Source organism: Rhamphochromis longiceps, linkage group LG7 (assembly GCF_057381845.1).
Source record: "Rhamphochromis longiceps isolate RC_006_pf linkage group LG7, R_longiceps_female_GT1.1, whole genome shotgun sequence".
NCBI lineage: Eukaryota > Metazoa > Chordata > Actinopteri > Cichliformes > Cichlidae > Rhamphochromis > Rhamphochromis longiceps.
This window is the reverse complement of record NC_140563.1, coordinates 12,845,834-12,859,440: the sequence shown is the minus strand read 5'-3', so window position 1 is coordinate 12,859,440 and position 13,607 is coordinate 12,845,834.

Sequence of the window (13,607 nt, the reverse complement as noted above, 5' to 3'; positions counted from 1 at the left end):
CTTCTCTCTGAAATACTCCCGTGTTGTTGAGCTGCGTGGCCACGGCTTCACATATTACAGTAACTGTCTTTCATCTTCCTAAATGAGTCAAAGCGGAGAGGATGCTTATGAAATGAGCAGCACGGACACTTCAGGCAACCCTGTTTCTTCTCTTATTCTCCACAGTCAGTGGGAAAAGGTGCAAAAAAGAGAGGGGTGGGGTCCCAATTGAGGGTTTCTTTATCACACAGACCTTCTCATGACTGCTAGATCTTTTAATCAAAGAGATTATTTCGCAGTAAAACCAACCTCGCAGCCAGCATAACTGGGAGTGTCTAATTAACACAAAAGAAAAACACCTCAAAAACAGCAGCCTCCATCAAGGCAATCTTAGATACCCTTACATTACCCGCAAACGCTGTTTTTCACAGTCTGATGAATTTGCCCACTGTGGCCCTTTTACCGTGTTGAGGATAAAGTCAGAGCTTTCTATGCAGAAAACAAATGATTCACTGAAGGCTTAGTTTATCGTCGATCAGTAATGAGCTCATTTAAATACAAAAAAAAAAGAGCTATTATGTGCAATGTAGGGCTTGAGAAGGAGGCGCAGCATTCTGTCTCCTCTCACGAGTGTCTGAAAGTACGACAGGAGCAACTGGACAAAACCAGATTGTGTGTTATGCAGAATCAGCCCTCTGGGATTATGTCTGCATTGTTCAAAGCTCATATAAAGTAAGTATACCTATTGAGGCCAAAAGACATCCTCACTGAATCAGAATAGCCTGATATACAACCGTTTAGAGGTCAAGCTGAGCTTTGTCTGCTATGATTTATGATCCACACGCTCACCTACAGCTGTAGGAGAGAATACATGTCATATAACATTGCTTTGTTAGAAAAACACAGTTTGATACCGTTTTGATAGATGGATTTGAAGTTACCCGGGCTTTCTGACATGAGCTGAGTGTGTTTTAGACAGTGGTGTTTAATCTTCATCCTCACTGGTAGGCTCCTCACGTCCCCTGAGCTCCTTGTTTTCCTGTATTGATTAAAATCTGCCCTATCCACCTTCCTGGTGTAAGAACTCCTTCAAAGAAGGCTCAGTGGGATTATTCACCAAGAAAAACTTAGCCCAGTCTTTGTTCTGCCGGTTGCTCTACCTTGTTCAAAGAGGCAAGTCAGTGTGCCAGTATTGGTTCAGAAAAAAACTTAGTTATGAACAGGCATTTTGTAGTTAGCCCTTTTGTGACTGGTACATTTTATGTTGTGCATCAGGTCATTTATCATAATGCTGCATCACAAAGCGTATTTTGAGGGTCTAAACTGCAAACGGAGCAAGTCAGAGGTGACCTTTGTGCAGAACGGACAGCTTCCCTGTTATTTTACTTTGACCCTTGAAGCTGCGGTCTGCACAGAGCAAATGAAGAGGGGATTGAAACCAGGGATTAGTTTGGAAATGAGCCCTGCCCTATCTTTAAACAGGGACCGACTGAGGACTGGGTAGCTTGCCTCTTATCTTTTTTTTTTTCTATTATTGTTGCCAGAGCTGAGGATATAATTTGAACACACACATTCACAGGTCCATGTCTGTGGGTATGTTCTACAAAGGTATGATGGCAACAACCACTTAATTCGTGATTAGGGCTTTATTCAAAGACATGTTTATTCTCCCAGGAATTCATTAGATCCAGAAGCTGCTTCATTTTTTTTTTCATTCCTGCGACTCATTCCCCCAGTGAGGTGATTTAATGCTAGTCTCTTGGTGATAAAAAACTGAAGAGCATGACCACAAATACACTGAATACATTAGCTCTTTTTTCCTCACAAACACAAGGAAGGTTATTCTATCATGCAAATTACCCAGTGCACCAACATATTTCTCTTGTGTCTCATTCCACAGACATCAAATTATTTTAGGTTTAGTGCCAGGTGACTTACCTGTAGTGTTTTTAATGTTGCTATATGAAAAAAAATAATGTTTGTGTTGTGGCAGATAAAACTACTTGAAAAACATTCTGTGCCACGAACTTTCTGTAAGGATTAATGCAGTAGAACAGAAAGAAAGTAAACCTTTTCAAATAAAGACAATTTTGAGGTCATAAGAGACAATAAAAACTGGAAGTGCACGTGTAAGTTTCTTCCTTTTAATTCAACAGCTTTTGACACAATATTTATTTATTTTTATTTTTTAAAGATTAAAATTAAGACACTAAGATTTTTTAAATGAAAGTTTTGACCTGAAATTCTACTGTTTAGTTTAATTAAACTAAATAAACAGAATTCACACAACAGTAGAGGATTTGCTCCACTTACATTTGTTTGGCGAGGAGGTAAGACTTGGGCTAAAGTAAGTAAAGTTACAAAATTGCAGTTATCTAAATGTAGAACTGAAACAAGACTGTAGCAGTTCAGGGGATTGGAGAACAACAGTGCAAAGACAGAGTCTCAAAAAAAAAAAAATCAAGAATGGCAAAGTGCATTTACGACAATGACCTTTATGCTATTTAGCAAGGATTATTTCTTCATTTGTTTTTGATTTAAAACATATGGATGCAGCATCTCTGAGTCAGCACATATTTTTCATTACAGTATGTGTGATCTTGTGTCTGTGTTGAAATGCATGGAACAATGCATTGCGCAATATTGTTCTAATCATTCATTTTAAGTACAATAGACCACTTGACTTGACAACTAACAATGGTACTGTTTCTACTCCTTAGTGAATGACATCCATTTAAGTACAGTCACATCCCGAATGTATGAATCTGTTCAAATACTGTTTTGCACTGTAAAACAAAATAACTTTCCTAATCTTGTTACAATATCTAACCAGTGCACTGAGTGTATTCTATCTTCTAGCCTTATTAGTCCGAATTAATTATATTAATTATATAGCAACAAAAAAATATATTCAAGTTGCCTTAATTTATTATTTTTATGCAAAAATGATAACAACATTTTAAACTGGTGAACTACTGAGGAATGCAACTAACTGGATTCAAGAAACCCAAGAAGTTTATTTTGACTTTTTAATCCTAATATGTCTTTCTTCTTCTTCTTCTTCTTTTGATTCAAGACGAGGCTTCATGTCCAGCTCGGTCTGGTTGTAGCTGTAGCTGCTTGGCAGATGGTGGAGCCCTAGCAGGATCATCTGAGGCCTCACTGTGATTTGTGCTTCAGCAAACAACCATACCAGTGAAGTCTCTGTTGCTAAATTCAGTAAAGAAATTTCATCAGTTAATAAAATTTTCTCTTTTCCCGTTTCCCTGTTGTGATGGACATCATTACACATTTAACAGATTTGTGGATAAACAAACTTAAAATCCCCAGAACTTAATTTCATCTTGGCTGAGGTAAAAAAAAGAAAAAAAAAAGAAAAACTTTTCAATCAGAATCAGAATCAGAAACTTTATTGTCATTGTCATGAGAACAACGAAATTAAGAATGGTCCCCGATCATTGCATCATCCCTAGCAATATCAAAATATAAATAAAACAAAACAAAATAAAACAGAGCTCAAAGGTAAAGAAAAGCACACAAATCATCAATATTATTTACAAAGAATTAAAGCCTGAGTGACTAAAGGTTAAATGTAAGGTGGGTGTAAAAATTATAACCAACAAATCTGAGTCAGAAAGGCTTCTGTTTTTTTAAACAAAGAGGAAACGGTTATTAAATCCCTAATAAATAAAAAAAACTAACAATTTGGAGTTAAGTCACTTTGCACCTGTGCAGCATCAGAGTCTTGCCCATGTTAGTAGATGATGGGTGTGCTGTGAAAGCTATGTTTCCAGGCGGCTTTGAGCTGATCTGCAGTGCACCATCTGTAGCAGCCAAGGGGACAACTGTTGCTCATTAAATTAGCCAGTTCCATCATCCTGATGCATCAGAGGAGGACCTGGGATCTCAGTGACCTTTCTCTCCCCCACAACCAAGCCCTTTCCTTCACTAATATAGATGCAAACTCAAGTAGGTCAAACACCAGGTATAAATCTTTCTTGGCAAGCCGCTGCGGCGTTTGCCAGGTATGCACTGCAGGCTGGCGTAACGGACTGTGAGCGGAGGTGTGGCTGAAGCATGAAGTGGGCACGCTGTTGCTGTTGCCAGCAGGCTGGGACCAGCTTGCCGCTGGCCGAAGGGTTTGCCACCTACATGGGGACCATTTGGCTGCAACAATGTGTTTCTGAAAACAGATATTTGTTATCAGAATCAAGCTGACAGTGCATTAATACCAGCAGTTGTGAACAGAGTGCTGCGCACCAGACTACACATATGCAAAAGTTTCAAGCAATTAAAAGTTTTTTTTAAAAATGGAAATGTGCTTTATTCATTTGCAAAGTATCAGAAATAGTGAGGTCAAGATTATAAATTTTATAGACAGCCCTTTGTAAAACGGTGAGTAGCTGGCATGGCATAAAGCTTTTAATTTTTTGACCTTTGAAGTTTTACTGCAGATGGAGATGTCCTGCCCTTACTCACGTTATAGCATAGCATTGAAGAGTCTTTAAAGTGTTTGTAATGGACAGAGCTGCATGAAAGAATTTAACAAATTCAAAGAGGTGAATTGTGGGAATAAATCAATACACACTAGAGTAAGAGGATGGGATGGTGAACACACATTACTATGGTAAACCTTTCTAAAATGTTTTACAGTTTTACTAGAGAGCACATAGCACATTGCTGCAGGTGTAGCATCCAAGTTGACTAATGTGAAAATCCGAGCACTTATTTATCTCAAAGGAGTAAGAGGCAACAATAAAACAAGTAACAGACACACAGTGTTTTCACATCTGCTCAGACTAGTTTACTTGTTTGACCACTAACCCACCCACGATGAAAGGACGAGAATTCAGCACTTCCACATTTTTTTCCATTTTTTTTTTAATGTCAGTGACTTGTTGTGTCGTTCAACTCTTGCTGGAAAAACTGCATTAATGACTCAGAATGGGTTTTGATTTGCACGCTGCCATTTCTTGGGAACACTCCTTACATTTTCAAACCTCTCTGGGAAAATTCACACCTGCGGTAAATTCACTCTCTCCTCTCCTCTATTCTGCTTACATAAGGGGCACAACAGGGCCTTCAGTCATATATGGTAATGCCTTTTGAAAAAGTAGTTGCTTCAAAGTTGCATGCTTTCCTCAGTACTTGGGATATTCGGCCTCAGCTATACATTATACTGAGCCTACAGTGAGGTGAAAAAGTGACCACAAGATTTTTTTTATATCTCACCTGAAGTGTTACACAGCACTGAGGTTTGATATGTCATGGGCTAAGAAATAATCTTGTCTCCTTCCTGTGACCCTAAACTGGATGATCAGTTGAGAAAATCGTTGGATGACTAATTTAGTCGCAAGGTATGCAAAATTATATTAATGATTGAATGAAGAAATTGGTTATGACATTGCTGAGCAAGTTATGTAAGCACCAGAACAACCTTGTTTTGTTTTGCTTTTTTGATCTCATACCTCACAGCAGGCAGAACAGATATCAAAAATCTACAGTTTACGATTCTGGGTGGGGTTACAGATGAGCTAAAAGCAGAAGACAAACCATTTGGCAGGTGGTATGTCCACATATCACCAGCAGCACTGACTTGGCTAATTCATTTTTCCTAAATGGAGTTACATGTAAAGTGTTCACTTCTTTTTAACCAGAAATTCCAGTAATTCTGCAAACATTAACTAACGTTTCTTTCATTTTAGCTGCTGCTCCCACTAACTAATTAGAGAGCAGCCTTATGTTACGAGCTTGTGAAAAATTGTATTTGCAAAGATATTAATAAAAGATTCAATAAATTATATGACTAGCAGGAGCATAGTAGCACTAAACAATTTTTCTATTGAAGCAATTAAGGACTTCATGGCTCAGATGGCTGATCCAATATGTGCTCTTCACACATCCACCCATGTTCTTCTCTTTTCTCTTTTCCTGCTCAAGGTCGTGGGGGGGCTGGAGACTATCGCAGCTGTCACAGGGTGATATGAAAAACGTCCAAGAAGTCTTCCAGAAATCCAAGAAGACATTAAGTGGTGTGAGAACAACCATGGAAACAAAAACTCATGCAATCTACCTTTTTTTGATTTGCTGGATTTATTTATTTTTTAAATCATTTTATCACAATTACAATTAAAGAATTAATATTTGGAGATTTAATCCATGCTTGACCTTTTATGTAGCTATCACTTCTCTGAAAGAATATTCTGCCTTTTTCTTTTTCTGAGCCATCTCTAAAATGGAGCACCGACACAAATAAAACATGTCTAGGAGTCCACCCTGAGTTTCAGAGGTTGAGGAGAGTTAGCAGAGGTTGCTGTGCTTAGCCAGTATAAAAAATGGAGGCCTGTATTGAGTTTGTAGGCCTGCAGCTCCAGGCAATGGTGATAAATCCACCTGTGAGAGAGCTTGTATCAGACAGGCCCAGGCCACTGGCAGATAAATCGACTGGCCCGTGCCCTGACTGGGAGACGCACCCCTGTGGGCTTCCCTGCCGCTGAGAGTTATATTTCCAGCTCTGTCCCTTGTAGGTTGGAGCAGCGCTTCAGGATACGAGCAAGCTAAATGAAACACTAATGCACCAAGTTTCCCATCAGAAATTTCCATAATTCATTTCCACACATTTCCTTGAGAGCACACTGTGGGATTTGAAGGAGGGGCTGGGAATCTAAATGCACCAGCTGTGTGAAAAGAGGTGTCTGATCAACAGCTCAGTGGCTAGAGCCTTATGTGAATTTCTGAAAGCCAGACACGTGACCTTACAGGTGTATTCCCCGTCTTTCTAGCGGGAAGGGCTTTTTTTCATTGTGGTGTGGGGGAGAGTTAGTGTAGTCAAAATGTACTCTCCTCCCCCAGCCTCTTTGGATTTGCAGTTTATACAGCTGAGAAAATCTATTATTTCATGTTGCACATTTCAAAGAAATCCCCTTTCTCAGCCATTTCATTTTCATCAATAAATAAGCCAGATTCTGCTTTCATTCAGCGCTTGAATCTATGTTGAATGATTTGAGGGGCTTAAAACTGTTTCAGCAGTTCACTTTGTGCTCCTGGTTAAATGTTTCCCCCCAGTTTGTTTTTGTTGCTGTTAAACTACTTACCGAGACCATTTGTTCTGTGAAAAAAAAAAAATTTCTCTCTTGGATTGGAGTGCAATGAAGATATTACTTTTGATGTTGTTCTCTCAGAACAAAGGCTGCTTGTGTCTGTTGGTATATTGAACCGAAACTCAAGATGTCCAATAAAATATTCTACTCAAAAAGTTAAGGTGGGGAAAATAGACATTTTTGAGCTGTAGTTATTAATTATTTTATATCGGGTCAAAAATAATGGTGACAATGAATGACCCTTTTTAGACTTCCAAACAGCAAATTGAAAATAACTAACAATTAGTCATATTTAATTTGGTCATATCTAAAAATAAAGGAGCAGTAATGAGACTTTGCTAACACTGTTGGATAGAAAACAAATGGTTTGTACCAACAGTGTTTAGAACACAGAAATAGTCTGAACACCAGGTGCTGCAGAACAATATTCCCTGCAGTGTGATGAATTGTTTGACTAAAGAGGGTATTCATCCAAAAGCACCATAGTCTGCAGTATGTGATTGCTAAACCTGACAAAGTCAATGAGAAATGGCATGTTCTTACACCCTGCAATACATCAACCTGATTCTGGAAAATTATAAGGCATAAATTTTACATTGTCAAGAGCAAACCAAATCATATCTCAATCATCCCCATGATTAGCACCCTTAAGTTTCAGTATCGGCACTGAAAATTGTAAAAATCATGGGTGCGGTTATGAGAGATAGGATGTCAGTTGTGTATTTTGCGGCGCAGTATAAGCGCAGCAGACTCAGAGGTCTTTCACTATGAAATGAAGCTACGTTTACTCTTATGTTCCATTGTCTGGAAAACAATCGTGATAGCTGTTTTTCCAGCCTTGGTAAAGACCAAGAAAAAAAGATACGCAATCCTCCAGGGCTGCTTTTGCCCGAGGTAAGACACAGGTGGAAGGAGCCCAGAGCAGGGTCACAGTAAAGATTTATACTATGTACAAAGTAAAGAACAGAAGAAAAATGGCTGTTCATGTAGCGTCTCAGTGAAGCGAGTGAAACAGCTGTTCACGGAGTGAGGAAGTGGTCAGGTAAGACAGGCCTGGAAATAATAATCACAGGCCCATCTGCTGACCTGGGACTGCATGGCCCCCGGGCTCCCAGCACAGGCCCTCCGTATGGAGCACAGTACAGCCCTCGCCCCAGGAAACCTGGCCATGCCGCACTAGGCTGCTGACACTGCCACATGCTCTCTTTCCCTGGCCGTGCGAGCCTGAAAGCCTGTGCGCTCTCTATATGATGATCACTTTAAGGTGCCACTGCAGATACTATCTATTACTAAGTGACTGCCATTAGATACTGCACCCTGGGATCCTATATATGGGTACCTCAGGGAGTATGTTTTAACTCGTGGAACAAACAAACCTCTCTTATGAGTGATGATAAATTGTTGTTTTAAAAGTTCCTTTTAAAGAAATGGGTTCATTAGATACGAGGACAAAGTTTTAGAGCGAAATGGCCAACAACAGGGAATCAAGGACCAGTCTCGTTCCAACTGCCAAACTTGTTAATTCTGATCATTAATTTAGCAGCTAATAGCAGTGTAAGATGGCGTTTTAATGTAGTGCTGGATTAAAACACATTTATCATATTAGAGAGCACATCAGTGATTTCCTGGTTGTGCATCCTTGATAGGTTCTACAGGAACAAATCAATATTGTGCTGTAATTGAGCGATGAGGGGGGTGAGAAGTGTGAACAGCCTAATCATAATTAAAGAGCGGGCTGCTAAATATGAGGGTGAACTAAGGCTGTGAAAGATAAACAGCGTCAGCAAGAGATAATACACCACAAGTCAGGCTCCGTTACAACTTCTCTGTGTTGTGTGAACTTACACGGGAGACCAAATTAAAAAGATCAGACATCCTGCTGAAGCTGAGCCTACAACAGCGGCGAAACCTCGGCTGATAACTGTTGAGCATTTCTGGTCGGTGAAGATATAAAATCCAAATGGTAATGACATTCCTGCCATTTAGACATAATATTAAGACTAATCATAATTAGTTGCCGATACTCACTTCACAGTCTGAAAAGTGACTGATGTACTCTTCAAAAACCACTTAAAGGAGGCAGCTGATTCCTCAAATCCACCTGCTCACACTTAAGGCAAACACATATAAACAAGCACCCACTTAATCACTTTCTCTGCCTTTCCACCTCTCTCTCTCTCTCTCTCTCTCTCTCTCTCTGTATTTCACACACACACACACACACACACACACACACACACACACACACACACACACACACACACACACACACACACACACACATCACACACACATATTCTTTGCTCTGTGACATGCCGTCAAAGCACGCAACACAAAAGCACCTTTAATCTATTGGAAGAAAAGTGGTAAACAGATTTGCATCACTACCCCACATTATCTGCTGACACTCTGAAATGATTTGTTTTATGCACACTTGGCCTTGAAGTTTGCAAGCAGGTTGTCAGTGAGGGTAGAATTGAGGTAAATGGTGTAGACTGAGAAAACAACAACTTTGCTGAGGTCCCCACTTTGAGTTTGGAGGCGAACTGCTTAACGCAAAAGGCAATTTTAATTGTATCGATTCAGCCATACAAATGTAGAATTCTTTTCAAAAGTGTGCACATCAGCACAGTCTCTGTCTTCTAAGCCAAAAGGAGTTAGTTTATTTTGCAAAGCCCTTCAACCCAAGTAGACAGCACACAATGAGTGGATGGGGTTTTAGTTTTGCATGATCCAACACAATGCACAAAAGTTATTTGACAGAGAAAAGTGCAGATTGTTCAAAGCTATGTTTAAATATGATCGGCACTGCAAAATGCAAACAGCCAGATAAATAGGAATCTTGGCACTTGCAACTTTATGTCATTTGTCAAGTGGGGAAGAGCAAAGTGGCCTTTCTTGCTCTTTTAATAGCTCTAAAACATTCTTTTGTTATGGAGCAAACAAAGAAGATTCAAAGACGCACTACTGCTGGAAAATGTTGAAAAAGCTAAACATATAACCTAAAATAAAGACTTCAAGCTAGCAAATCCCCATGCACTGCAGAGAATAACATTTCTAATTTTGACTTGTAAAACATACATTTGCTGTTTGACAGTGATTTACATGCCAATCTATTTTGTTCCTTTCACATATGAAAGTATGTGTCTGTTGTTTCTAAACTGCTAAACAGTGTTTTGTACAAATAAAATTATGACAAATGAAATGCCCTCAGGCATGTGGCTGCCTGGGAATTGGCTTATAAGCAAACAATCAGCAGAGGTCTGAGGGTAATTACATGAAACCTGCTATACATTTAGATTTACAGACTGTAAATCTTTTTACTCCTTTTTATTTAAATTCGAGCTTTGTCTTCGTTTCTTTCATTGAATCAGTCAACATGGACAAATCATCAATGATTTTATGAGAATTTATGATTAAAAGCTTAAAAACTGTTATAATCTGCACTCATGTTAAACTTGGCTGTATAACTGCACTGATGTCTCATAATCAAGAAATCGCTCTCAAGACTGAAAAATTATTAATTAGTTAGTTAAAGTTTGATATAGGGCTGCAATGAAATGTCAGCCAAACAGCTCTATCAGTTGATATCTGATGTGTAAACTGATTTCAGTGACTGCTGGCGGTGACTGATATCTTTCTTTACTTGTTAAGTGCTCAAAGACAGAGTCATGAAGCATTAAGGTTTTTCCTATAATGAAGATGATTTTATTTGGGATAAACAGGGGCTTGAATAATAAAACTAAACTAGTAAATACAATTTTAAAAAACATTATATCGGCATAGACTCTGGGCCAAATTGTTATTTCAATAATTTGTACCAAAATTTTCCAGTCAGCTCATCCCTAGTTAATAATTTAACAAGAGCATTTAGGATATGATCCCAGTGCAGACAGTATAGGAATCCATGCCTGGGAATGTTTGTGCCTTTGCTTCCACACACAGCCCATCTGACTGTATGAGACTACCTTACACTGACATGGATCAGATTAAAGGCCCGGGATGATGGGGATGGTCATTTCCCAGGTAGATGTGGGCATACCGTGAGGGATGGGTTCTGTGTGGCTGTCACAAGACATTACCAGACAGCACATACTGCTACACACACACACACGCTCGCACACACACCACAAGCCCATGAAGATGATCACATTGGATACACAGATGACATTCTATCCCTGCTGTGACAACACGGGCTCATTTTTCTGCTCTGACATCCATTGCTGTGTGGGTGTTATTCAAGTCAAATCTATCATTTTAATGGAGAAGTAGTCAGACCTGAGGATTATTTGAGGGATAAATATATCATTGTCTGTTCATTCTGTATCGACCGAATGTCATTGAGCCCTGACTAACTCTTTCCCAATGACAGCCTTAGGATCTTATAAAACATACATAGATGCAGGAGGCCCCGTACAGTGAAAACAAGCGAGCAACAGAAGTACAACCATTTGCGTAGGCTCTCATAACAGGCTCTTTAACGTATTCACAGTGGGATAATGAACGGGGTAATTGTGCTATCCTTAGTGAGTACAAAGATACAATAGACCCATCAATTAGAAATCCTCGGGACTGCTCTTGTTTAGCATCTTGAGTGCAACAAAGTGAATTTTCCACCATGATGTTAGCTTTTGTAAATGTGTTTAGCAGAGTTGATCTAAAGAAATTCCGATTTGCCAGCAACCAGTGCACCAGGAGCACAATGGAGTATTCCAGCATATTGCTTAAGCCATGGCCTCTGAAAGCACACTAATTGCATCTGGGATTTGGTTATCCAATCCCACAGTGCATTGCAGCCGGGTGAGGAGCAGGGGGGTGAATTAGAGTCTGGCGGGGTGAAGCTTCTGCTTGCTGAAGCCTTGACAGTGCTTTGTACTGAATGATTGTTCTCCAGACAGCTGACGGAGGTAGCGGCGTACGCAGAGTTGTTTGAAAGCCCAAAAGGATATGCGGCTGCATCATCAAAGTCCAGCAAGTCTTCCATGTGTCAGGGAGAGATTAAGCTCTTCCAGAGAGGGCAACGCCTCTGATCACTCTATTCAATCGATGGGATTTGAATAAAGGAATAAAAGATCAGGCATTGTGTATCTGGGTGCTGTGCAACCGCTGGATAGGATTAAGGCATGTTGGAGCTGTAACAGTGACAGACACCATCAATCACAAGTTCCCTACACTAGTTAGCTAAAGTTGATATTAGCCCTAAATAGGACACATCTGTTTGTTGCTGCACACTCTCAGACTTTAATTAATTCTCAAGTCATTTTATTTTTAGGCATGGGTTTTTATTTGTTGCTGCTCCTGTACATGTGCACAAAAATGTAAATTGCATCCTTCCTTTGCTCACAGTGAGGGGCTCACATACACTGTGATACTGCAAATTAAGCACAGAGGCAAATTCACATGCACAGCAGAGCACACACAGGCGTGCGTGCGCACACACACACACACACACAAACACAAACAATATGAAAGTCACTGTGCAAACAAACTTTGGTCTGGTGGTCTGCTTCAGCCTCATTTTCCTGGCTGAGTTCTCTATCATCGGCCAGTGCCTCTTCCACAGGCTGTGTCAGATAATAGCTTCCTTTCCCCACTTTTCAAGAGAGAATGAGTCTATTCCCTGGAAACGGAGTTCAAGGGCAGGTCTATGTAACCCAGAGAAACACACTCTTGCCAAGACCTTGGCTTCAGATCCTGAAAATCGCCTAGCACGTCTTATGCCTGATCCGAACACGTACCCTACACTGACCGGGAGCCCCGACTCTTCAACATCAGGGTAAGGAGTGTTGTTCCAGTTCAGGTCCATGAACTGTCCTTGCCATCTTAACTTCTATGTCTAACCAACTACTAATTGTTCACACTGTCGCCCTCTTGCATCAGAAAAAAGAGGTTTCTTGATATCTGAAGTACCAACTCAACTGATGCTCCCACTTACTCAGTTTTTTTACCCTCACTACTGCCTTCCATCTCTTAGCCCTAGCCTTTCCTCTTTTCACCCATCATGTCCCACAGTGGGATATAATTACTAGAATTCTTTGCCTGGCTATGCTCTCCTATTAATAGCCTAGCGTTTAAGCCCTTTCCCTGGTCAGATGGTCAATGCTTGAGGGCAATATGTCACACTACATGGGCACAAAAGGTAGCCAAACAATGCCTATTGAGGACCAGGTGCCATTGCAGTAATACCATTTGGCTACCATTCACTATTGTGGTGCACTGTGCTTGCTGATACAGTACATTAATTGCTAGCGGTTTCAAGCTACCATGTTAATTAAAGCACCTATGGACAAGGTGTGTGCAGTCAACTGTCCACAGACGCTATTATGACTGTCTGGATTAGCTCGTTGGCATCCTTGAATGACTCATATAAAAACACAATGACAGACAGGAGGAAATATGACTGCGCCCAACACATGAAAGAACATGCAATAGCATAGCTGAGGCATCATTACCATGACTTTCCATCATTATGCTGCATGAGAGATACGGCCTTTCTTGAAAAGATAGCCCTGGCGATCAAGCCAGCCT